Raw genomic sequence first — 27,673 nt, 5'->3', positions numbered from 1 at the left:
GATTAAAGTAATCCAACTAAACAAAGAAAACTGAAGAAAAGTCTTTTCAAGATCTTCTGTAAATGTCATTCTACAAAAATGCCTATTCTAACTGAGGAAAAAGATAGGACACCCTCACATGTATTCCCTCTTAAATTGGCTCAGATCTCACACAGGTATATCACACCAGGTGCACATAATTAGTAGATCGTTACTCTGCATGTTGAATGAGGCTTGCCCTATTTAAACCTCAGACATTTAGTTTGGTGTGCTCCTGACTGTTGAAGTGAGAGTGAGCACCATGGTGAGAGCAAAAGAGCTGTCAGAGGACTTCAGAAAAAAGATTGTAGCAGCCTATGAGTCTGGGAAGGGATTTAAAAAGATCTCAAAAGATTTTGAAATCAGCCATTCCACTGTCCGGAAGATAGTCTACAAGTGGAGGGCTTTCAAAACAACTGCCAACATGCCCAGGACTGGTCGCCCCAGCAAGTTCACCCCAAGAGCAGACCGCAAGATGCTAAAAGAGGTCTCCAAAAACCCTAAAGTGTCATCTCGAGAACTACAGCAGGCTCTGGCTACTGTTGATGTAGAAGTACATGCCTCTACAATCAGAAAGAGACTGTACAAGTTTAACTTGCATGGGAGGTGTGCAAGGAGGAAACCTTTGCTTTCCAAGAGAAACATCGAGGCCAGACTGACATTTGCCAGATATAAAGTTGACAAAGACCAGGACTTCTGGAATAATGTTCTTTGGACAGATGAGTCCAAAATTGAATTATTTGGACACAACAGCAGAGGACATGTTTGGCGTAAACCAAACACAGCATTCCAAGAAAAGAACCTCATACCAACTGTGAAGCATGGAGGTGGAAGTGTCATGGTTTGGGGCTGCTTTGCTGCAGCAGGACCTGGTCAGCTCACCATCATAGAATCCACGATGAATTCTACTGTGTATCAGAAGGTGCTTGAAGAACATGTGAGACCATCAGTTAGAAAATTAAAGCTGAAGCGGAACTGGACCATGCAACATGACAATGACCCAAAACATACTAGTAAATCAACCAAAGATTGGCTGAAAAAGAAGAAATGGAGAGTCCTGGAATGGCCAAGTCAAAGTCCAGATTTGAATCCCATTGAGATGCTGTGGGGTGACTTGAAAAGGGCTGTACGTGCAAGAAACCCCTCAAACATCTCACAGCTGAAAAAGTTCTGCATTGAGGAGTGGGGTAAAATTTCCTCAGACCGATGTCGAAGACTGGTAGATGGCTACAAGAACCGTCTCACTGCAGTTATTTCAGCCAAAGGAGGTAACACTCGCTATTAGGGGCAAGGGTGTCCTATCTTTTTCCTCAGTTAGAATAGGCATTTTTGTAGAATGACATTTACAGAAGATCTTGAAAAGACTTTTCTTCAGTTTTCTTTGTTTAGTCGGATTACTTTAATCTCTCTGTATTGTTGAAACGGAGATGAAATAACCTTTTATTAAAAATGTTACAAAAAACCACATGCTTTCAAAGGGTGTCCTAATTTTTTCACATGACTGTAGTAATATAGTCTATAAGGGTGAAGTGAGCCCCCCGCCATCCAGACTGTACCCAGTGTGTCCTCTATGTATACTGTATGAGGGGTGTTGTATACATCACATAGTAATATAGCCTATAAGGGTGAAGTGAGCCCCCGCCATCCAGACTGTATCCAGTGTGTCCTCTATGTATACTGTATGAGGGGTGTTGTATACATCACATAGTAATATAGTCTATAAGGTGAAGTGAGCCCCCCGCCATCCAGACTGTATCCAGTGTGTCCTCCATGTATACTGTATGAGGGGTGTTGTATACATCACATAGTAATATAGTCTATAAGGTGAAGTGAGCCCCCCGCCATCCAGACTGTACCCAGTGTGTCCTCCATGTATACTGTATGAGGGGTGTTGTATACATCACATAGTAATATAGTCTATAAGGTGAAGTGAGCCCTCCGCCATCCAGACTGTACCCAGTGTGTCCTCCATGTATACTGTATGAGGGGTGTTGTATACATCACATAGTAATATAGTTTATAAGGTGAAGTGAGCCCCCCGCCATCCAGACTGTATCCAGTGTGTCCTCCATGTATACTGTATGAGGGGTGTTGTATACATCACATAGTAATATAGTCTATAAGGTGAAGTAAGCCCCCCGCCATCCAGACTGTACCCAGTGTGTCCTCCATGTATACTGTATGAGGGGTGTTGTATACATCACATAGTAATATAGTCTATAAGGGTGAAGTGAGCCCCCCGCCATCCAGACTGTATCCAGTGTGTCCTCCATGTATACTGTATGAGGGGTGTTGTATACATCACATAGTAAGTAATATAGTCTATAAGGTGAAGTGAGCCCCCCGCCATCCAGACTGTTCCCGGTGTGTCCTCCATGTATACTGTATGAGGGGTGTTGTATACATCACATAGTAATATAGTCTATAAGGTGAAGTAAGCCCCCCGCCATCCAGACTGTTCCCGGTGTGTCCTCCATGTATACTGTATGAGGGGTGTTGTATACATCACATAGTAATATAGCCTATAAGGGTGAAGTGAGCCCCCCGCCATCCAGACTGTACCCAGTGTGTCCTCCATGTATACTGTATGAGGGGTGTTGTATACATCACATAGTAATATAGTCTATAAGATGAAGTGAGCCCCCCGCCATCCAGACTGTACCCAGTGTGTCCTCCATGTATACTGTATGAGGGGTGTTGTATACATCACATAGTAATATAGTCTATAAGGTGAAGTAAGCCCCCCGCTATCCAGACTGTACCCAGTGTGTCCTCCATGTATACTGTATGAGGGGTGTTGGTATACACTCACCTAAAGAATTATTAGGAACATCATACTAATACAGTGTTGGACCCCCTTTTGCCTTCAGAACTGCAATAATTCTACCTGGCATTGATTCAACAAGGTGCTGATAGCATTCTTTAGAAATGTTGGCCCATATTGATAGGATAGCATCTTGTAGTTGATGGAGATTTGAGGGATGCACATCCAGGGCACGAAGCTCCCGTTCCACCACATCCCAAAAGATGCTCTATTGGGTTGAGATCTGGTGACTGTGGGGGCCATTTTAGTACAGTGAACTCATTGTCATGTTCAAGAAACCAATTTGAAATGATTTGAGCTTTGTGACATGGTGCATTATCCTGCTGGAAGTAGCCATCAGAGGATGGGTATATGGTGGTCATGAAGGGATGGACATGGTCAGAAACAATGCTCAGGTAGCCCGTGGCATTTAAACGATGGCCAATTGGCACTAATGGGCCTAAAGTGTGCCCAGAAAACATCCCCCACACCATTACACCACCACCACCAGCCTGCACAGTGGTAACAAGGCATGATGGATACATGTTCTCATTCTGTTTACGTCAAATTTGGACTCTACCATTTGAATGTCTCAACAGAAATCGAGACTCATCAGACCAGGCAACATTTTTCCAGTCTTCAACAGTCCAATTTTGGTGAGCTCGTGCAAATTGTAGCCTCTTTTTCCTATTTGTAGTGGCGATGAGTGGTACCCGGTGGGGTCTTCTGCTGTTGTAGCCCACCTTTCTTTCCCATTCTGACATTCAGTTTGGAGTTCAGGAGATTGTCTTGACCAGGACCACAACCCTACATGCATTGAAGCAACTGCCATGTGATTGGTTGACTAGATAATCGCATTAATGAGAAATAGAACAGGTGTTCCTAATAATTCTTTAGGTGAGTGTACATCACATAGTAAGTAATATAGTCTATAAGGTGAAGTGAGCCCCCCGCCATCCAGACTGTACCCAGTGTGTCCTCCATGTATACTGTATGAGGGGTGTTGTATACATCACATAGTAAGTAATACAGGGCTCCAGATGGCGAACAAAACGGTCGCCAATGCGCCTTAAAATTTGCAGATGGCGACAAGACTTTTTAGTCTTGTCGCCATTTGCGACTGTACCGCCACGATCCCGCGCAGCCTAAGTTCTCTTCAGTAGCACATTCACATTGGAGAAGGAAGGAGTCCCTCCCTCTCCACTGTGACGCGGCCGCCACTACCACCAATGGGAAGATAGGAGGGGAGAAGCTGTCGCCACTGCGCCACCAATGGGGAGATAGCAGGGAGGAGCTGTCGCCACTGCGCCACCAATGAATGTAAAACATAAGTATAGGCAGCCGTATCACAGACCCGGCACCCGGCCTCAATAACAGGGCATGCGATACGTGGCAATTAACCCCTCAGGTGCCACAGATCGCATGCCCTGTTATTGAGGCCGGGTGCCGGGTCTGTGATAGCGCTGCAGGCAATTGTATAAAAGGAGTTAAAGAGGACCTTTCATGGGTCCAAAGAATATGAACTTAGTAGTAGGCTGCATAGAGCGGCGCCCAGGGATCTAAGTGCACTTACTATAATTCCTGGGCGCCGCTCCGTTCCTCTGTATTTTCAACATTCAGAGCAAGGAGGAGGAGACGCCAGAGTCTCTCCGTCTCCATGACAGCAGCGCTGTCCAATCAGAGCTCAGAGCGAGGGAGTTTTTTTTTCTCCCTGGCTCTGAGCTCTGCGCTCTGCTTGGACAGCGCTGCTGTCATGGAGACAGAGAGACACTGGCGTCTCCTCCTCCTTGCTCTGAATGTTGAAAATACCGGGGGCCACAGCGGGTGAACGGAGCGGCGCCCAGGAATAATAGTAAGTGCATTTAGATCCCTGGGCGCCGCTCTATGCAGCCTGCTGCTAAGTTCATATTCTTTGGACCCACGAAAGGTCCTCTTTAATTACATTAATTGGTAATGCAGTGCGCCCCCCAAAGCCTCATTTCCCCCCCCCCCCCATTATCACTGGCCACAAGACCCCCCCCCGATGTTATAGAGAGAGTGTGAGATCCTATTCACCCTGATAGATCTCTATCAGGGGGACTAGCACAAGGGATGAAAAGATCCAGGTTCTAGTCCCTAAGGGAAGAAATGGTTATTAAATAAAAAGTAAAAAAAAAAAAAAAAAAAAAAATACTAAAAGTTTAAATGGCCCCCTTCCCAGTTTTATATATAAAATTTACAAACAATAAAGAATAAACATATTACATATCGCCACGTCCCAAAAAGTGTGAGCTATTAAAATATTTAAAAATATTTCCGCTCTGTGAAGGCCGTAACAGAAAAAAAGAAAACTCTAAGGCTAGTTTCACACTTGCGGCAGGACGGATCCGACATGCTGTTCACCATGTCGGATCCGTCCTGCGGCTATTTCGCCGTGCTCGCGGACCGCCGCTCCGTCCCCATTGACTACAATGGGGACGGGGGCGGAGCTCCGGCGCAGCACGGCGGTGCACGGAGAAAGCCGCCGGACTAAAAAGCCTGACATGCAGTAATTTTAGTCCGGCGGCCTTTCTCCGTGCAGCGCCGTGCTGCGCCGGAGCTCCGCCCCCGTCCCCATTATAGTCAATGGGGACGGAGCGGCGGTCCGCGGGCACGGCGAAATAGCCGCAGGACGGATCCGACATGGTGAACAGCATGTCGGATCCGTCCTGCCGCAAGTGTGAAAGTACCCTAAACCGAACTATTCGCCATTTTTATAGTCACCTTGTCCCCCAGATGTCGTCCCTGGATGTGAGAGGCAAGTGGTGCTGTTTTCTCCTATATGTAGTGCTGGCTCATTACTGTGACCTGCATCTCATCTTCTCAAAGTCCTTTTTTTAAAATTATATGCATTTTAAATTTGGCGACTAAAAAATGTAATTTGGCTCCTAAATTTTTTAGTTTAGGAGCCAATGGCTCCTGGTCATTTTTTTTTGTCTGGAGCACTGACCGCTCTAGACCTGCCCCCTCCACATCCAGGGATACTCTCCGAGTCGGCATGTGATCTAGTAGAGAGAGACCTGGAGGACCTTTACCGGAAAGGATCGGTGGAAATGGCTTCCCAATCCCACACGGGAGTTATCAGCAACATTTTCCTAGTGGAAAAGAAAGGGGGTCAGATGCGACCTGTTATCAATCTCAGGAGCCTGAATGCTTTTGTTCAGTACCGCCACTTCAAAATGACACCTCAGGGACATGCTTCGACCGGGAGACTGGATGGTGAAGGTCGATCTCAAGGATGCATATCTTACGATCCCGATCACACCGGCCTCCAGGGATTTACTTCAGTTCCGTTGAAACGGTCACATTTGGCGTTTCACTTGTCTTCCGTTTGGCCTATCGTCTGCCCCCTGGGCCTTCACCAAACTGATGCGCCCGGTTGTTTTGTCGCTCCGCAGTGGGGGAGTGCGGTTGATAATTTATTTGGACAACATCCTTTTTATGGCCCAGAGTCGCTCCGTTCTTCTGGACCACTTGCAGTTGTCAATTACACTCCTTTCCAATCTCGGTTTTATCATCAACCGGGAAAAATCCTGTCTATGCCCCTCCAGGTCCATGGAGTTCCTGGGTTTCACGATAGACTCATCCACACAAACTCTCAGTCTTCCTGCGTCGAAAGTCCGAGCCATTCGCAAGGAGCTCCGTCACACTCTTTCACGTCCTTAGTTCTCCCTCCGGCACCTCGCTCGGGTAATAGGCCTTTTGTCCCCATACATTCAGGCGATTTTCCCAGCTCCGCTACATTACTGAGCTCTGCAACGCCTCAAGATTGCCCATCTTCATTCGGGGATGTCTTATCTGGATTTGATCACTCTGGATCCAGATACCAGGGACGAGTTGATATGGTGGATCTACAACCTCTCGGCATGGAATGGCAGAGCAATATTTGGCCCGCAATCGGATCTGGTGGTGGAATTGGATGCCAGCCTCCACGGTTGGGGCGCACATTGCAACTGTGTTTCCACCTGAGGCCCATGGTCAGCGGACAAGTCCTGTCTGCATATTAATGCCTTGAAACTTCTGGCGGGATCCTTCGCTATTCGGAGCTTCACCAGCGGCAAGGCCACGGCGTGCTTCAGACTCCTGATGGACAATGTTTCGGCTGTCCGTTATGTGAATTCCATGGGCAGCACTCACTCCACTTTATTGACTCATCCATCGAAGAACTTTTGATCCTTTTGTCTGGACAGGGACATCACCTTCCGGGTCTGCACAATACCCTTGCAGACTGGAGTTTGCGTTATATCTCGGATGCCAGCATTTGGAAATTAGACGCGACAGTATTCTCTGCCATATCGTCTCTTTGGGGTCCCTTCTCCATAGATCTTTTTGCCTCCCGCCTGAAAGCCCAACTCCCCAGGTTTTACAGTTGGCGTCCGGATCCGGACGCAGAGGAGGTAGACACGTTTCTACAGCATTGGACAGGGTCCCTCATGTATGCTTTTCCTCCATTCGCCCTGATCCCACGGGTTCTTGCCCAGATTCACAGTCAATTAGCCGAACTGGTTTTGAGTCTGCCCTTCTGGAGGACTCCGTTCTGGTTTCCCCAGTTGTTGGGGTTATTGGTCGAAGAGCCCCTCCTTCTTCCCAGTTATCTGGAGCAGTTGGTGGGCCCTTTGGACCAACCACACCCTCTTCTTCTAGACGGCTCCTTACGGCTTCTGGCGTGCAGGGTGTCCGGAGTCCCTGGGACATCGCAGGAGTTTTGGAGAGGACTAGAATCCTTCTAGAAAATGCATGGGCACCCGGTACCAGACGGGCATATCGGGCAGCCTGGGGATCTTGGACTCGGTGCAGTGTTCGGAATCTGGATCCCGTTGAAGCACCTGTGACGGACATTTTGCGATTCCTTACCTCCCTTTTTGAAGAAGAGAAAGCTTATCGCACCATCAATCTTTTCCAATCGGCAATTTCTTCCAGATATCACGGTTTTGACTGCTGCCCAGCAGGCCGACATCCTTTGGTTTTCCGATTATTGAAGGGCTCTCGTCTGTCCCACCCACGTAGACCTTGCTTTACGACTTCTTGGGATGTTTCCTCGATCCTTACTTTCCTGGCCGGCTAACCCGGATCTTTCGCTTCGCCAATTGTCTGTGAAATTGGTGACCCTGCTCTGCCTCTGTCAGATGTTCGTGCGTTTGACTACGATGCTCGCTCTTTTACCCTGGATGGAGTTACTTTTAACATAACTCGTCAGACTAAGACTTTTATTCGGTCGGTTTCCTATCCCCCTTTTCCTTCTTCACTATCGCTTTGTCCAGTCGCCTGTTTGAAGGAATATGAATCTCGTACGGCGACTTTTCGTTCATCGCGTTCCTCCCAGTTATTAATTTCTTTCCGATGGCCCTTCTCTCCGGTTACTAGTGTTACTCTCTCACGTTGGGTTAAATGGATTCTTTACCTTGCGGGCATTGATACTTCCATTTTCACTGCACAATCCATCAGGGGTGCAGCCACCAAGTCTACATTTAGAGAATTCTCAAACTCCTATAAATGCACAACACGCCAGCGGTGATGTTTATACAAAATATTTTATTGAACATATATGCAAAAAAGTACAATACATATTAAAACTCAGAAGGAAGTTCAGACAAGTGTGGATGAACAATACCCCCTAAAACCAGTATGTATATCCATACATGCTTGCAACAAATCGCCTCTGTCTGAGTGATACAGTAGGGACCCCCGCAAAACTGCTGCAGAAAGTGATGATGAATCACACCAGAAACTACTGGATGCGTCAAAGAATCTATCAGCATAAAAAATTATTATGTAAACCTACTCCAAAAGAAGAGTCACCTCAGTGAAAAAATAGTCTCATCAGAGATGGAATACCATACTGGAGGACTGAGGAGACACTGGAGTATGGAGAAGATGCAGCACAGCAGGGGCACCAGTGATCACACAAACAGCAAAGGCATAAAAAAGTGCATAGCAATGAAGAGACCAACCTGGATAGGGGGAGCAAACCCGACGACCGTTTCGCTCTCTGGCTTTTTCACAGGGCACCATTTAGAGAATTCTATTTTCGGTCATCACCTAATGCATTCTCTTCCATCATAAATAGACTTTAAACTTGCAATAGGAGCCTCCGTGTCTTGATATAAAATTACATGATTTTCCTAAATTATGACGTAAAGTCATGATTTTATGAAAGACACGGAGGCGAGTATTGCCCCACCCATTTCCCTCCCATAGGCTTTATGTACTTATTTAATTATCTCCTGTAAGATTTATATACAGTTGCAAGAAAAAGTATATGAACCCTTTGGAATGATATGGACTAATGCGCAAATTGGTCATAAAATGTGATCCGTTCTTAATCTAAGTCACAACAATAGACAATCACAGTCTGCTTAAACTAATAACCCACAGAATTAAATGTTACCATGCTTTTATTGAACACATCATGCAAACATTCACAGTGCAGGTGGAAAAAGTATATGAACCTCTAGACTAATGACATCTCCAGAAGCTAATTGGAGTGAGGTGTCAGCCAACTGGAGTCCAATCAATGAGATGAGATTGGAGGTGTTGGTTACAGCTGCCCTTTCCCTATAAAAAACACACACCAGTTCTGGGTTTGCTTTTCACAAGAAGCATTGCCTGATGTGAATGATGCCTCGCACAAAAGAGCTCTCAGAAGACCTACGATTAAGAATTGTTGACTTGCATAAAGCTGGAAAGGGTTATAAAAGTATCTCCAAAAGCCTTGCTGTTCATCAGTCCATGGTAAGATAAATTGTCTATAAATGGAGAAAGTTCAGCACTGCTGCTACTCTCCCTAGGAGTGGCCGTCCTGTAAAGATGACTGCAAGAGCACAGCGCAGACTGTTTAATGAGGTGAAGAAGAATCCTAGAGTGTCAGCTAAATACTTACAAAAGTCTCTGGCATATGCCAACATCCCTGTTAGCGAATCTACGATACGTAAAACACTAAACAAGAATGGATTTCATGGGAGGATACCACAGAGGAAGCCACTGCTGTCCAAAAAAACCATTGCTGCACGTTTACAGTTTGCACAAGAGCACCTGGATGTTCCACAGCAGTACTAGCAAAATATTCTGTGGACAGATAAAACCAAAGTTGAGTTGTTTGGAAGAAACACACAACACTATGTGTGGAGAAAAAGTGGCACAGCACACCAACATCAAAACCTCATCCCAACTGTGAAGTATGGTGGTGGTGGCATCATGGTTTGGGGCTGCTTTGCTGCGTCAGGGCCTGGACGGATTGCCATCATCAAAGGAAAAATTATTTCCCAAGTTTATCAAGACATTTTGCAGGAGAACTTAAGGCCATCTGTCCACCAGCTGAAGCTCAACAGAAGATGGGTGTTGCAACAGGGCAACGACCCAAAGCATAGAAGTAAATAAACAGAATGGCTAACACAGAAGAAAATACGCCTTCTGGAGTGGTCCAGTCAGAGTCCTGACCTCAACCCGATTGAGATGCTGTGACATGACCTCAAGAAAGCGATTCACACCAGACATCCCAAGAATATTGCCGAACTAAAACAGTTCTGTAAAGAGGAATGGTCAAGAATTACTCCTGAACATTGTGCACTTCTGATCTGCAACTACAGGAAACGTTTGGTTGAAGTTATTGCTGCCAAAGGAGGTTTCAACCAGTTATTAAATCCAAGGGTTCACATACTTTTTCCACCTGCACTGTGAATGTTTACATGGTATGTTAAAAAACTATGGGAGGGAGGAGTTATCACCTAGGTTACTGGTGGTTATGTTCTTTTTTCTTTGCTGCTGTGTGGTTTCAGTAAAGAAAGGGTTAAGCAATAGGAGCTTCCGTGTCTTTCATAAAAGCATGACTTTACATCATAATTTAGGAAAATCGTGTAATTTTCAATCGGATTCAGGTCTGGGCTCTGGCTGGGCCATTCCAAAACTGTAATCTTCTTCTGGTGAAGCCATTCCTTTGTTGATTTGGATGTATTCTTTGGGTCGTTGTCATGCTGAAAGATGAAGTTCCTCTTCATGTTCAGCTTTCTAGCAGAAGCCTGAAGGTTTTGTGCCAATATTGACTGGTATTTGGAACTGGTCATAATTCCCTCTAGTTTAACTAAGGCCCCAGTTCCATCTGAAGAAAAACAGCCCCTTGGCATGATGCTGCCACCACCATGCTTCACTGTGGGGATGGGGTTCTTTTGGTGATGTGCAGTGTTGTTTTTGTACCGAACATATCTTTTGGAATTATGGCTAAAAAGTTCAACCTTGGTTTCATCAGACCAGAACACCTTTCCCCACATGCTTTTGGGAGACTTCAGATGTGTTTTTGCAAAATGTAGCCCGGCTTAGATATTTTTCTTCGTAAGAAAAGGCTTTCGTCTTGCCACTCTACCCCATAGTCGACACTTTTGAAGAATACAGGAGATTGTTGTCACATGTACCACACAGCCAGTACTTGCCAGATATTCCTGCAGCTCCTTTAATGTTGCTGTAGGCCTCTTTGTAGCCTCCCAGACCATTTTTTTTCTCGTCTTTTCAGCAATTTTGGAGGGTCGTCTAGTTCTTGGTAATGTCATCAGAGCCAATAGATTCTTTTTTTTTTTTTTATTCAATCTTTATTAATTAATATATCAAAACATTACAAAATAGAAAAAAGGATACAGTTCCCCCCCCAACCCCAATTCCCTAAAAAAAAACTCCCCTCCCCCCCTACCTGTGGTGCGTCAAAATAAAACCCGTATAAATAAAGCAATTGACCACAACTAATCAATCCTCCAACCACCCCATATCTTAATCCACTTATCCTCAGCTTCCCTCTGTTTAAACATAATTTTCTCATAATTTTTTACCTTAACAATTAAATTTATCCATGTATTTATATCTGGAGTGTATCGAGCAAACCAGGTCCGACTGACCAAGACTCTAGCCAACATCAATATCCTACTCAGGAAAATCTTTTGATACTTATGATTATTTAGTTTAGAAAGATCATTAAGCACGAATACTTGTGGTTCAAAAGGGATTCGAACTTTTAGTTTATACATAATACAATTATTTATAGTATTCCAGTAGTTTATAAGTTCTGGACAAGTCCATATCATATGAAGAAAGTCCGCTCCTGCAGTGTCGCATTTAGGGCAGTTAGACGTGTCTCTCAATCCACATTTATTCATCCACAATGGAGTAATATATAATCTATGGCAAATAAAAAATTGTACTAGAACATGGTTGAAGTTCTGTGACAGTGAACCTAAGTTCCCAAAAATATTCTCCCACCCTTCTATTTGTAAATTCGGTCAATCCAGCTCCCACGCTCTTTGTCCTGGTGAATGTGCATCACTAAACCGTGCCTTAAGTAATAACTTATATGTATTTGAAATTTTTATTCTAGACAGTGTACCCCCTACCCATTCATTCAAAAAAGATGAATTATCTATATCCAACACCAGTTTATCATCCAAACTGGATAGTACTGAACGCAATTGAAAATACCTAAACCATGAAAAATTTTCTATATTATGTGTCATCTCTATAAATGGTTTAATTTCTCTATCCTTAACTACCTGTGAAATATATAAAATTTTATTCTTCTGCCAAAATGAGTCGGCTGCAATATCATCCAGCCTTTGTAAGTACACATTATGCCAAAGAGGCGTAAATGTAAGTGAACCCTTAATCTTCAACCATGTCCTAGTTGTAGCCCAAACTTTCAGGAGTAATTTTATAGTCTCTCTGTAACCTCGCTCATAGCTCTTCAATAGCCCAGATTCCAGCAAGGTAAAAATATTATTATGGGCGTGGCTAATTACCATCTTCCCCAGCAATGCACTGTTCTCTGATTCATAGCACATCAATAGCTGGGCTGCAATAAAATACCCTTTAAAGTAAGGGAGATTTAAACCCCCGCACTCCACTGATTTATACAAATATTCCAACTTTATTCGAACTCGCTTTCTTCCCCATATTAAATCATTAATTATTCTTTCCATAAGTTTAAAATACTTATCTTGTATCCAAATAGGTGTATTCCTGAGCACATATAGAAATTGTGGTAGTATCACCATTTTAAACTAATGAAACTCGGTCAGCTCTGGATAGGGGAAGTCTCAGCCAGATCCCTATTTTAGCTCTACTGCTTACCATTATGGGGATCAAATTAAGTTGTATAAAATTTTCAACCCGAGGTGATATAATCAAACCCAAGTATTGAAAAGTGTCAACAATATTCAACTGTGTCACAAGGACCTCTTTCTGTGGCAGGGGGTCCATTGGCATCAAACTGGTCTTGGCCCAGTTTATAAGAAGACCAGACACCTCACCAAATGCTTTAACCATTTGAATAATCCTAGGGAGAGTAGTTTCCGTATGGTCTATAAAAAAAAGAACATCATCCGCATATAATGAGATGTGGTCTTGTGTTCCTAGCGTACCAAATCCTTTAAGCTGATCGTCCTGCCTAATGGCCATGGCAAGGGGTTCAATATAAATATCGAATAACAAGGGGGATAGTGGACAGCCCTGCCGCGTGCCCCTATTTAAATCAATACTGCTGCTCAGGATTCCATTAAGACTCAATTTTGCCCTTGGAGATCCATATAATAACTTAAGAGTACCTATAAATAGAGTTGAGCGAACACCTGGATGTTCGGGTTCGAGAAGTTCGGCCGAACATCCCGGAAATGTTCGGGTTCGGGATCCGAACCCGATCCGAACTTCGTCCCGAACCCGAACCCCATTGAAGTCAATGGGGACCCGAACTTTTCGGCACTAAAAAGGCTGTAAAACAGCCCAGGAAAGAGCTAGAGGGCTGCAAAAGGCAGCAACATGTAGGTAAATCCCCTGCAAACAAATGTGGATAGGGAAATGAATTAAAATAAAAATTAAATAAATAAAAATTAACCAAAATCAATTGGAGAGAGGTTCCATAGCAGAGAATCTGGCTTCCCGTCACCCACCACTGGAACAGTCCATTCTCAGATATTTAGGCCCCGGCACCCAGGCAGAGGAGAGAGGTCCCGTAACAGAGAATCTGTCTTCATGTCAGCAGAGAATTAGTCTGCATGTCATAGCAGAGAATGAGGCTTCACGTCAGCCACCACTGCAACAGTCCATTGGCATATATTTAGGCCCAGCACCCAGGCAGAGGAGGGAGGTCCCGTAACAGAGAATCTGTCTTCATGTCAGCAGAGAATCAGTCTGCATGTCATAGCAGAGAATCAGGCTTCACGTCAGCCACCACTGCAACAGTCCATTGGCATATATTTAGGCCCAGCACCCAGGCAGAGGAGGGAGGTCCCGTAACAGAGAATCTGTCTTCATGTCAGCAGAGAATTAGTCTGCATGTCATAGCAGAGAATGAGGCTTCACGTCAGCCACCACTGCAACAGTCCATTGGCATATATTTAGGCCCAGCACACACACAGGCAGAGGAGAGAGGTCCCGTAACAGAGAATCTGGCTTCATGTCAGCAGAGAATCAGTCTGCATGTCATAGCAGAGAATCAGGCTTCACGTCAGCCACCACTGTAACAGTCCATTGTCATATATTTAGGCCCAGGCACCCAGGCAGAGGAGAGAGGTCCCGTAACAGACAATCTGGCTTCATGTCAGCAGAGAATCAGTCTTCATATCATAGCAGAGAATCAGGCTTCACGTCAGCCACCAATGCAACAGTCCATTGTCAGATATTTAGGCCCAGCACCCAGGCAGAGGAGAGAGGTCCCGTAACAGACAATCAAGCTTCACGTCAGCCACCACTGCAACAGTCCATTGGCATATATTTAGGCCCAGCACCCAGGCAGAGGAGAGAGGTCCCGTAACAGAGAATCTGGCTTCATGTCAGCAGAGAATCAGTCTGCATGTCATAGCAGAGAATGAGGCTTCACGTCAGCCACCACTGCAACAGTCCATTGGCATATATTTAGGCCCAGCACACACACAGGCAGAGGAGAGAGGTCCCGTAACAGAGAATCTGGCTTCATGTCAGCAGAGAATCAGTCTGCATGTCATAGCAGAGAATGAGGCTTCACGTCAGCCACCACTGCAACAGTCCATTGGCATATATTTAGGCCCAGCACCCAGGCAGAGGAGGGAGGTCCCGTAACAGAGAATCTGGCTTCATGTCAGCAGAGAATCAGTCTGCATGTCATAGCAGAGAATGAGGCTTCACGTCAGCCACCACTGCAACAGTCCATTGGCATATATTTAGGCCCAGCACACACACAGGCAGAGGAGAGAGGTCCCGTAACAGAGAATCTGTCTTCATGTCAGCAGAGAATTAGTCTGCATGTCATAGCAGAGAATGAGGCTTCACGTCAGCCACCACTGCAACAGTCCATTGGCATATATTTAGGCCCAGCACCCAGGCAGAGGAGGGAGGTCCCGTAACAGAGAATCTGTCTTCATGTCAGCAGAGAATTAGTCTGCATGTCATAGCAGAGAATGAGGCTTCACGTCACCCACCACTGCAACAGTCCATTGGCATATATTTAGGCCCAGCACACAGGCAGAGGAGAGAGGTCCCGTAACAGACAATCTGGCTTCATGTCAGCAGAGAATCAGTCTGCATGTCATAGCAGAGAATGAGGCTTCACGTCACCCACCACTGCAACAGTCCATTGGCATATATTTAGGCCTAGCACACAGGCAGAGCAGAGAGGTCCCGTAACAGACGATCTGGCTTCATGTCAGCAGAGAATCAGTCTGCATGTCATAGCAGAGAATGAGGCTTCACGTCACCCACCACTGCAACAGTCCATTGGCATATATTTAGGCCTAGCACACAGGCAGAGCAGAGAGGTCCCGTAACAGACAATCTGGCTTCATGACAGCAGAGAATCAGTCTGCATGTCATAGCAGAGAATGAGGCTTCACGTCAGCCACCACTGCAACAGTCCATTGGCATATATTTAGGCCTAGCACACAGGCAGAGCAGAGAGGTCCCGTAACAGACAATCTGGCTTCATGACAGCAGAGAATCAGTCTGCATGTCATAGCAGAGAATGAGGCTTCACGTCACCCACCACTGCAACAGTCCATTGGCATATATTTAGGCCTAGCACACAGGCAGAGCAGAGAGGTCCCGTAACAGACAATCTGGCTTCATGACAGCAGAGAATCAGTCTGCATGTCATAGCAGAGAATGAGGCTTCACGTCAGCCACCACTGCAACAGTCCATTGGCATATATTTAGGCCTAGCACACAGGCAGAGCAGAGAGGTCCCGTAACAGACAATCTGGCTTCATGACAGCAGAGAATCAGTCTGCATGTCATAGCAGAGAATGAGGCTTCACGTCACCCACCACTGCAACAGTCCATTGGCATATATTTAGGCCTAGCACACAGGCAGAGCAGAGAGGTCCCGTAACAGACGATCTGGCTTCATGTCAGCAGAGAATCAGTCTGCATGTCATAGCAGAGAATGAGGCTTCACGTCACCCACCACTGCAACAGTCCATTGGCATATATTTAGGCCTAGCACACAGGCAGAGCAGAGAGGTCCCGTAACAGACAATCTGGCTTCATGACAGCAGAGAATCAGTCTGCATGTCATAGCAGAGAATGAGGCTTCACGTCAGCCACCACTGCAACAGTCCATTGGCATATATTTAGGCCTAGCACACAGGCAGAGCAGAGAGGTCCCGTAACAGACAATCTGGCTTCATGACAGCAGAGAATCAGTCTGCATGTCATAGCAGAGAATGAGGCTTCACGTCACCCACCACTGCAACAGTCCATTGGCATATATTTAGGCCTAGCACACAGGCAGAGCAGAGAGGTCCCGTAACAGACAATCTGGCTTCATGTGAGCAGAGAATCAGTCTGCATGTCATAGCAGAGAATGAGGCTTCACGTCAGCCACCACTGCAACAGTCCATTGGCATATATTTAGGCCTAGCACACAGGCAGAGCAGAGAGGTCCCGTAACAGACAATCTGGCTTCATGTCAGCAGAGAATCAGTCTGCATGTCATAGCAGAGAATCAGGCTTCACGTCAGCCACCACTGCAACAGTCCATTGTCATAAATTTAGGCCCAGCACCCAGGCAGAGGAGAGAGGTCCCGTAACAGACAATCTGGCTTCATGTCAGCAGAGAATTAGTCTGCATGTCATAGCAGAGAATCAGGCTTCATGTCAGCCACCACTGCAACAGTCCATTGGCATATATTTAGGCCTAGCACACAGGCAGAGGAGAGGTTCATTCAACTTTGGGTAGCCTCGCAATATAATGGTAAAATGAAAATAAAAATAGGATTGAATGAGGAAGTGCCCTGGAGTCCAATAATATATGGTTATGGGGAGGTAGTTAATGTCTAATCTGGACAAGGGACGGACAGGTCCTGTGGGATCCATGCCTGGTTCATTTTTATGAACGTCAGCTTGTCCACATTGGCTGTAGACAGGCGGCTGCGTTTGTCTGTAATGACGCCCCCTGCCGTGCTGAATACACGTTCAGACAAAACGCTGGCTGCCGGGCAGGCCAGCACCTCCAAGGCATAAAAGGCTAGCTCTGGCCACGTGGACAATTTAGAGACCCAGAAGTTGAATGGGGCCGAACCATCAGTCAGTACGTGGAGGGGTGTGCACACGTACTGTTCCACCATGTTAGTGAAATGTTGCCTCCTGCTAACACGTTGCATATCAGGTGGTGGTGCAGTTAGCTGTGGCGTGTTGACAAAAGTTTTCCACATCTCTGCCATGCTAACCCTGCCCTCAGAGGAGCTGGCCGTGACACAGCTGCCTTGGCGACCTCTTGCTCCTCCTCTGCCTTGGCCTTGGGCTTCCACTTGTTCCCCTGTGACATTTGGGAATGCTCTCAGTAGCGCGTCTACCAACGTGCGCTTGTACTCGCGCATCTTCCTATCACGCTCCAGTGCAGGAAGTAAGGTGGGCACATTGTCTTTGTAGCGTGGATCCAGCAGGGTGGCAACCCAGTAGTCCGCACAGGTTAAAATGTGGGCAACTCTGCTGTCGTTGCGCAGGCACTGCAGCATGTAGTCGCTCATGTGTGCCAGGCTGCCCAGGGATAAGGACAAGCTGTCCTCTGTGGGAGGCGTATCGTCATCGTCCTGCCTTTCCCCCCAGCCACGCACCAGTGATGGACCCGAGCTGCGTTGGGTGCCACCCCGCTGTGACCATGCTTCATCCTCATCCTCCTCCACCTCCTCCTCATCCTCGTCCTCCTCGTCCTCCAGTAGTGGGCCCTGGCTGGCCACATTTGTACCTGGCCTCTGCTGTTGCCAAAAACCTCCCTCTGAGTCACTTCGAAGAGACTGGCCTGAAAGTGCTAAAAATGACCCCTCTTCCTCCTCCTCCTCCTCCTCCTCCTGGGCCACCTCCTCTTCCATCATCGCCCTAAGTGTTTTCTCAAGGAGACATAGAAGTGGTATTGTAACGCTGATAACGGTGTCATCGCCACTGGCCATGTTGGTGGAGTACTCGAAACAGCGCAACAGGGCACACAGGTCTCGCATGGAGGCCCAGTCATTGGTGGTGAAGTGGTGCTGTTCTGTAGTGCGACTGACCCGTGCGTGCTGCAGCTGAAACTCCACTATGGCCTGCTGCTGCTCGCACAGTCTGTCCAGCATGTGCAAGGTGGAGTTCCACCTGGTGGGCACGTCGCATATGAGGCGGTGAGCGGGAAGGCCGAAGTTACGCTGTAGCGCAGACAGGCGAGCAGCAGCAGGATGTGAACGCCGGAAGCGCGAACAGACGGCCCGCACTTTATGCAGCAGCTCTGACATGTCGGGGTAGTTGTGAATGAACTTCTGCACCACCAAATTCAGCACATGCGCCAAGCAAGGGATGTGCGTCAAATTGGCTAGTCCCAGAGCTGCAACGAGATTTCGCCCATTATCACACACCACCAGGCCGGGCTTGAGGCTCACCGGCAGCAACCACTCGTCGGTCTGTTGTTCTATACCCCGCCACAACTCCTGTGCGGTGTGGGGCCTGTCCCCCAAACATATGAGTTTCAGAATGGCCTGCTGACGTTTACCCCGGGCTGTGCTGAAGTTGGTGGTGAAGGTGTGTGGCTGACTGGATGAGCAGGTGGAAGAAGAGGAGGAGGAAGCCGAGAAGGAGGAGGTGGCAACAGGAGGCAAAGAATGTTGCCCTGCGATCCTTGGCGGCGGAAGGACGTGCGCCAAACAGCTCTCCGCCTGGGGCCCAGCTGCCACTACATTTACCCAGTGTGCAGTTAGGGAGATATAGCGTCCCTGGCCGTGCTTACTGGTCCACGTATCTGTGGTTAGGTGGACCTTGCCACAGATGGCGTTGCGCAGTGCACACTTGATTTTATCGGATACTTGGTTGTGCAGGGAAGGCACGGCTCTCTTGGAGAAGTAGTGCCGGCTGGGAACAACATACTGTGGGACAGCAAGCGACATGAGCTGTTTGAAGCTGTCTGTGTCCACCAGCCTAAATGACAGCATTTCATAGGCCAGTAGTTTAGAAATGCTGGCATTCAGGGCCAGGGATCGAGGGTGGCTAGGTGGGAATTTACGCTTTCTATCAAATGTTTGTGAGATGGAGAGCTGAACGCTGGCGTGTGACATGGTTGAGACGCTTGGTGACGGAGGTGGTGGTGGTGGTGTTGGTGGTACATCCCCTGTTTGCTGGGCGGCAGGTGCCAACGTTCCTCCAGAGGAGGAGGAAGAGGCCGAGGCGGCAGCAGCAGAATAGGCCGAGGCGGCAGCAGCAGAAGAGGTAGCAGGGGGAGCCTGAGTGACTTCCTTGGTTTTAAGGTGTTTACTCCACTGCAGTTCATGCTTTGCATGCAGGTGCCTGGTCATGCAGGTTGTGCTCAGGTTCAGAACGTTAATGCCTCGCTTCAGGCTCTGATGGCACAGCGTGCAAACCACTCGGGTCTTGTCGTCAGCACATTGTTTGAAGAAGTGCCATGCCAGGGAACTCCTTGAAGCTGCCTTTGGGGTGCTCGGTCCCAGATGGCGGCGGTCAGTAGCAGGCGGAGTCTCTTGGCGGCGGGTGTTCTGCTTTTGCCCACTGCTCCCTCTTTTGCTACGCTGTTGGCTCAGTCTCACCACTGCCTCTTCCTCCGAACTGTGAAAGTCAGTGGCACGACCTTCATTCCATGTGGGGTCTAGGACCTCATCGTCCCCTGCATCGTCTTCCACCCAGTCTTGATCCCTGACCTCCTGTTCAGTCTGCACACTGCAGAAAGACGCAGCAGTTGGCACCTGTGTTTCGTCATCATCAGAGACATGCTGAGGTGGTATTCCCATGTCCTCATCATCAGGAAACATAAGTGGTTGTGCGTCAGTGCATTCTATGTCTTTCACCGCTGGGGAAGGGCTAGGTGGATGCCCTTGGGAAACCCTGCCAGCGGAGTCTTCAAACAGCATAAGAGACTGCTGCATAACTTGAGGCTGAGACAGTTTCCCTGGTATGCATGGGGGTGATGTGACAGACTGATGGGGTTGGTTTTCAGGCGCCATCTGTGCGCTTTCTGCAGAAGACTGGGTGGGAGATAATGTGAACGTGCTGGATCCACTGTCGGCCACCCAATTGACTAATGCCTGTACCTGCTCAGGCCTTACCATCCTTAGAACGGCATTGGGCCCCACCATATATCGCTGTAAATTCTGGCGGCTACTGGGACCTGAGGTAGTTGGTACACTAGGACGTGTGGATGTGGCAGAACGGCCACGTCCTCTCCCAGCACCCGAGGGTCCACTAACACCACCACGACCATGTCCACGTCCGCGTCCCTTACTAGATGTTTTTCTCATTGTTATGGTTCACCACAACAACAAATATATTATTTGGCCCAATGTATTGTATTCAAATTCAGCGGGATATAAATTTGAGGCCTAGTATTTAGGCGCTGGGTGACCGGTATGGATTTAGTGACAGAATTAGACTTGGAAATGCACAGAAGCGTGTGTGTGAAGTTATTCTGAATGACCCTATGTGCACCTTGAATATTATATACCCTTTTAGGGATAGATTTCAAATAGCTCTGATATAGCAGAAACCACTAAATTATGAAATTGCTAAATTGGGAATTGTATTTCAACCCAGAACAAGAAATGTGCTTGAACGGACACTAAATAACTCGCCCAGCTACAGCACTAGGGACAGATTTAGCTGGATATAAATTTGAGGCCTAGTATTTAGGCGCTGGGTGACAGGTATGGGTTTAGTGACAGAATTAGACTTGGAAATACACAGTAGCGGGTGTGTGTGAAGTTATTCTGAATGACCCAATGTGCACCTTGAATATTATATACCCTTTTAGGGATAGATTTCAAATAGCTCTGATATAGCAGAAACCACTAAATTATGAAATTGCTAAATTGGGAATTGTATTTCAACCCAGAACAAGAAATGTGCTTGAACGGACACTAAATAACTCGCCCAGCTACAGCACTAAGGACAGATTTAGCTGGATATAAATTTGAGGCCTAGTATTTAGGCGCTGGGTGACAGGTATGGGTTTAGTGCCAGAATTAGACTTGGAAATACACAGTAGCGGGTGTGTGTGAAGTTATTCTGAATGACCCAATGTGCACCTTGAATATTATATACCCTTTTAGGGATAGATTTCAAATAGCTCTGATATAGCAGAAACCACTAAATTATGAAATTGCTAAATTGGGAATTGTATTTCAACCCAGAACAAGAAATGTGCTTGAACGGACACTAAATAACTCGCCCAGCTACAGCACTAAGGACAGACTTAGCGGGATATAAATTTGAGGCCTAGTATTTAGGCGCTGGGTGACCGGTATGGATTTAGTGACAGAATTAGACTGGGATATGGCCAAAAAATAAACAGACTATTGCTGGTTAAATGCACTTGGTGTGACAGCTTCACCCTGATGTAGGCTTTAGCCAAAAAACAACAACACCATTGAGGGTTAAATGCACTTGGTCGCAGCTTGTGCTGGCGCACCACAAGACACAAAATGGCCGCCGATCACCCCAGAAAAATGTGACTGACAAACGGTCTGGGCAGCCTAAAAACAGTGAGCAATTGAGGATCAGCAGCTCAATGATCCACAGCTGCAGATCGATCAGTTAATCAAGTCCTTTGGAGGAGTTAATCTGCCTAATCTCGCCCTACTGTCGCAGCCGCAACCTCTCCCTACGCTAATCAGAGCAGAGTGACGGGCGGCGCTATGTGACTCCAGCTTAAATAGAGGCTGGGTCACATGGTGCTCTGGCCAATCACAGCCATGCCAATAGTAGGCATGGCTGTGATGGCCTCTTGGGGCAAGTAGTATGACGCTTGTTGATTGGCTGTTGATTGGCTGCCAAGAAAGCGTCACAAAAGCGCGAAGAAAGCGACGAACACCGAACCCGGACTTTTACGAAAATGTCCGGGTTCGGGTCCGTGTCACGGACACCCCAAAATTCGGTACGAACCCGAACTATACAGTTCGAGTTCGCTCATCCCTACCTATAAACCTTTCTCCAAAGCCCATCCTTGCCAGAACCTTAAAGAGGAAGCGCCACTCCACCCTGTCAAAGGCCTTAGAGGCGTCCAATGACAGGATGGAGCAAGCGGTCCCCCCAGGGGCCTGAATATTAGAAAAGAGCCGATGTAGATTATGATGTGTACCCTTGTTCTGAATAAAGCCACTCTGATCCGGATGGACAATAGAGGAAATGACCCTAGAAAGCCTTGTAGCCAAGACCCTCGCAAGAAGCTTTACATCTGCATTAAGCAGTGAGATTGGTCTATAAGATTCTAGATCTAGAGGGTCCTTGCCTTTTTTTGGAATTAATATTATTACAGCTTCCATCATTGAATCTGGCAACTTCCCATACTCCATTGATTCAGAAAATACCTCCAACAGTCTAGGGAGAATACACTCCCTATATTTACTATAGAATTCATATGGAAGCCCATCTGAACCAGGAGTAGAGTTGGCTGAGCATAATTTAATAGCTCCCTCAAGTTCCTGAATTGAGACCTCCAATTCAAGTGCTTTCTTTTGCGTCTCAGTAATAGATGGAAAGGTAATCCTGTCAAGATAGGAATCTATCTTATCATCTGTGATATTAGTTTCGGCTTTATACAAATCAAGGAAATAGTCAACAAAGGCCTTCTCTACCGGACCCTGTCCAGTGACCATCCTACCATCACTCAATCGAACCTTATCTATAGATTTTTTGGATTGTTGGCTTGATATTACTCTGGACAAAAATTTACCAGGTCGCCCTGACTCCGTAAAGTATTTTTGCCCCTTAAAAAAAAGGCTCTGTTGGGCCTTGTACAATAAAAAATTTGAATATATTTGCGTGGCTCTTTGCATATTTTCCCTATTCTCCTCCGTCTTATTCATATAAAAGGATTCTGTCGCCAGTGCTGCACATTCTTCTAGATTTTTCAGTTTTTTCCCGTACTCCTTTCTAAGGTTCGCGATGTTACTAACCAGCAATCCCCTCATATACGCCTTAAAGGTATCCCATACAACTTGAATTTTTGCTGAGCCATAATTATTATCCCAAAAACGGCCAATTTCATTTTGGATTATTTCATGTGTCTTTATAACTGATAGCCAATAAGGATTTAGTCTAAAAGGAGGTTTTTGTGTGTATCTTTCCTGAGTTAAGCAGAGTTCAAGTAGTAACGGAGAATGATCCGATATTGACCTCGTTTCATATTTCATTCGCTTTACCAATTTCACATGTTTACTACTTATCAATGCAAGATGTATTCTAGACATCGATTTACCTGCTTTACTAAAACATGAAAAAACCCTTTTCCCCTGTCCTAAATATTCCCAAACATCTTCAAAACCAGCCTCCAGGCAAAACCGTGCCAGGGGAGACCCCTGAACCGGACTATCACTCCTGATGCTCGTAGAAACCCTATCACGTAAAGGATCAATGACACAGTTGAAATCGCCAATAATCAGTGTTGGGCACTCAGGCCATTTATCCATAAACAATACCAAAGAATTAAGAACCGAAAAAGAAAATGGCGGTGGAATGTAGACAAAGGCCAAAATACATATCTTCCCCCTTAAGGCTACTTTCACACTAGCGTTCGGCTGTCCGCTCGTGAGCTCTGTTTGAAGGGGCTCACGAGCGGACCCGAACGCTTCCGTCCAGCTCTGATGCAGTCTGAATGGATGCGGATCCGCTCAGACTGCATCAGTCTGGCGGCGTTCAGCCTCCGCTCCGCTCGCCTCCGCACGGACAGGCGGACAGCTGAACGCTGCTTGCAGCGTTCGGGTGTCCGCCTGGCCGTGCGGAGGCGTGCGGATCCGTCCAGACTTACAATGTAAGTCAATGGGGACGGATCCGTTTGAAGATGCCACAATATGGCTCAATCTTCAAGCGGATCCGTCCCCCATTGACTTTACATTGAAAGTCTGGACGGATCCGTCCGAGGCTATTTTCACACTTAGCTTTTATATGCCAATATAATGCAGACGGATCCGTACTGAACGGAGCCTCCGTCTGCATTATTATGATCGGATCCGTTCAGAACGGATCCGATCGAACGCTAGTGTGAAAGTAGCCTAACCTGCAATATAAAAAAATAAATCTCCCCTGTTGATCAACAGAGGATGCCTCACAAACGAAATCAATAAGTCTATGTATCAAGACAGTAACACCTCTCGAGTAATTGGAGAAGGTAGAGTGATACGTGTGCGCAGCCCATCCCCTGTCGACCACCCTAGAGGTCTCCTCGGTGAGGTGGGTCTCCAGCAAACATACTATTGCAGGTAGGTGGACCTGAGTCAAGTAAAAAACTGCTTGTCTTTTTCCTCTATCCCCCAAACCACGTATATTCCAGGCAATAATTCTAGTCAGCATTATCAACAGCGGTTAAATGTGAAAAAGAAAGAAAAAAAGAATAATCTGACGCACCACAAAATTCTCAAAAATTAACTTCTGTATGAATTGGGTTGAATTCTTCTCTTCCGCACCCTCTGGAATCCCTATTATTCTCACGTTGTATCTTCGTGACCTATCCTCAAGGTCCGCCACCTTTTTCTTCAGAAGGTTGTACTCTAATTTAAATGTGGAGACTTCAGTTTTTATTTTTTTGGATTCATTCTGTATCAAGGTAACTGAGCTCTCAAGGTTGTTAACTCTGTCTCGCATTTTTGACAAATCATCTTTTATTAGTCCCACATCAACTTGGATAAACCCAAGTTGGGTTGTAACAGCCTGTATTAAATCCCCATTTTGTTTGACCGCTAGCAATATTTCTTCTAACGGAGAGGAGTTGTCGTTAGGGATAACCTCCCCCATTATGCCATCTTCCTCTTCTGAGTATCTAGAGGCTTTTTGTGGGTCTAACTCCGTCAACTCTGGTTCATCATTTTTTTTTGTGGCAAGTTCCTTTTGTCTGCCCCTCGTGTTAACCCTCGGAGACCTCGGGAACTGGTCTATTTTTGTTGTTTCAACAGTTTTGAACCCCAGTTTCTGATTTGAGAGGTCAGCCGAGCGCCTACTAGCTTTTGGAGCCATACCTTGATCCCCTTTTTTTTCTTTTTCCCCTTTGCTTTTTCCTTCTTTTTCTTCTCCTCCTTTTTTTTTTTTTTATTACCACCTCTTTCTCTCCTTTTATATTTATATCTCTTCTTTTTTCCTTTTTTTTCCCCCCTTTCCTCTCTGTTCTCCTTTTCTTTTATCTTTTATTTTATTTTTTTTCCTTTTTTCCCCCCTTCACTTTTTTTTTTTTACTTTCTTCTTTTTTCTTCCTCTTTTCTTCCACTTTCCAGTTTATACTTTATAGTTAACTCCTTTTTTTTATTTGTGGCCACCTCAGTTTTTCCAAATGTGTTTTTGGATGGAAAAAGTATTTTTTTTTTTTTTTAATTAGTGGATATCATCCTAGGGAAAGGAGATCTGGGGGACAAAGGGAAAAAATAAATGGAACAATCTCACCGGTATTCCACCTTCTCCTAGCATCCGAGGATTGGAGGTCTTGAGGGGCACCAGCGGCGAAAATGAAGAAGCCACAGTCTCCAACAACAGTGGCGCAGGGAGGAGAGGAGAGGGGAGGATCGGCAACGATTCCAAAGTGAATTTCATCAGCAGTCCAACAGCCGGAAAAAACACAACAAGAGCTATTCACAGTGCCGCAGGGAGGAGAAGAGAGGATCGACAAGGGCTGAAGACAAGCTCCACAACAGGACTGACCGGACTAACCACAGCGGCACGGAGAGGACGGAGAGGAGGAGAGAGGATCAGCAGGAACCAAGGACAAGCACCACGTTCAAGTTTAACGGTCGGGGCAACGACACATGCCCCGCAATCGTGAAGAGGACACGGCCGAAGATCAGGGAGATCAGCACGAGGACGCCAGGAGATTCAAGGTAGCAGGACCGCCGAGCCACGGGGGGGGGGGGGGGGCTTCCCATCACTCTGGTACAAGTTGATCTTGGTCTCATCTGTCCATAAGATGTTGTTCCAGAACGGTGAAGGCTTTTTTAGATGTCGTTTGGCAAATTCTAATCTGGCCTTCCTGTTTTTGAGGCTCACCAATGGTTTACATCTTGTGGTGAACCCTCTGTATTCACTCTGGTGAAGTCTTCTCTTGATTGTTGACTTTGCCATAGATACACCTACCTCCTGGAGAGTGTTCTTGATCTGTCCAACTGTTGTGAAGGGTGTTTTCTTCACCAGGGAAAGAATTCTTCGGTCATCCACCAGTTGTTTTCCGTGGTCTTCCGGGTCTTTTGGTGTTGCTGAGCTCACCGGTGCGTTCCTTCATTTTAAGAATGTTCCAAACAGTTGTTTTGACCACGCCAAATGTTTTTGCTATCTCTCTGATGGGTTTGTTTTGTTTTTTTAGCCTAATGATGGCTTGTTTCACTGATCGTGACAGCTCTTTGGATCTCATCTTGAGAGTTGACAGCAACAGATTCCAAATGCAAATAGCACACTTGAAATGAACTCTGGACCTTTTATCTGCTCGTTGTAATTGGGATAATGAGGGAATAACACAGACCTGGCCATGGAACAGCTGAGGAGCCAATTGTCCCATTACTTTTGGTCCCTTAACAAGTGAGAGGCACATATGCAAACTAGACTTGTTGTGATGCCAAATTTTTGATTCGATTTCGATACCACAAAAAAGTATTGCAATACTCGATACCACGCAAAAAAATAAATAAAATAAAAAAAGCCACGTGCAGTCCACATTTAAAAAAATGGCGAATTGCGCAGTTTTTATTTAGTTATTTTTTCTCTTCCGGCGTTCACTGCATAGATTTTTTTTATATTTTAATAGTTTGGACTTTTCTAACGTGGCGATATGCGATGTTTATTTATTGTTTAGATATTTTATATGTGAAATTGGGCGATTTATACTTAATATTTTGGTGTGGTTTTTTTTTTACACTTTATTTAATAACCATTTCCCCCCTTAGTGGCCAAAACCTGGGATTTTCTAATCCCTTGTCCTATTCACCCTGATAGAGCTCTATTAGGGTGAATAGGACCTCACACTCTCCCCGTTGCCCTGTGCATAGTACACACAGCAGCAGGGATGTTACCGTGGCAGCCAGTGCTTTAGTAGCGTCCTGGCTGCCATGGTAACTGATCAGAGCCCCAGGATTACACTGCTGGGGCTCTGATCAGAAGCTGCCACTGACACCAATGAAGAGGAGGGGACCCTGTGGCCACTGCCACCAATGAGAATTAACCTTAATACAGGAGGCGGGTACTGGCAGCAGATCAGCGGCAGTTGACCCCTCAAGTGCGGCACCCGAGGGGTTAACTGCAGCTGATCGCAGCTCCTTGTCAGAAGCAGGGTGCCGGCTATGCGGTTCTGCTACCAGACAGCAGTGCGCTCATGTGTTGTGATACTAGACTGCGCAGCTCAGTATCGAAAAAAATTGAAATCCTGGTATCGTATTGATACCGGGACAAAAGTAG

Source organism: Bufo gargarizans, chromosome 2 (genome assembly GCF_014858855.1).
Source record: "Bufo gargarizans isolate SCDJY-AF-19 chromosome 2, ASM1485885v1, whole genome shotgun sequence".
In the NCBI taxonomy this organism is placed as follows: Eukaryota; Metazoa; Chordata; class Amphibia; order Anura; family Bufonidae; genus Bufo; species Bufo gargarizans.
This window is presented reverse-complemented; position numbering follows the sequence as displayed.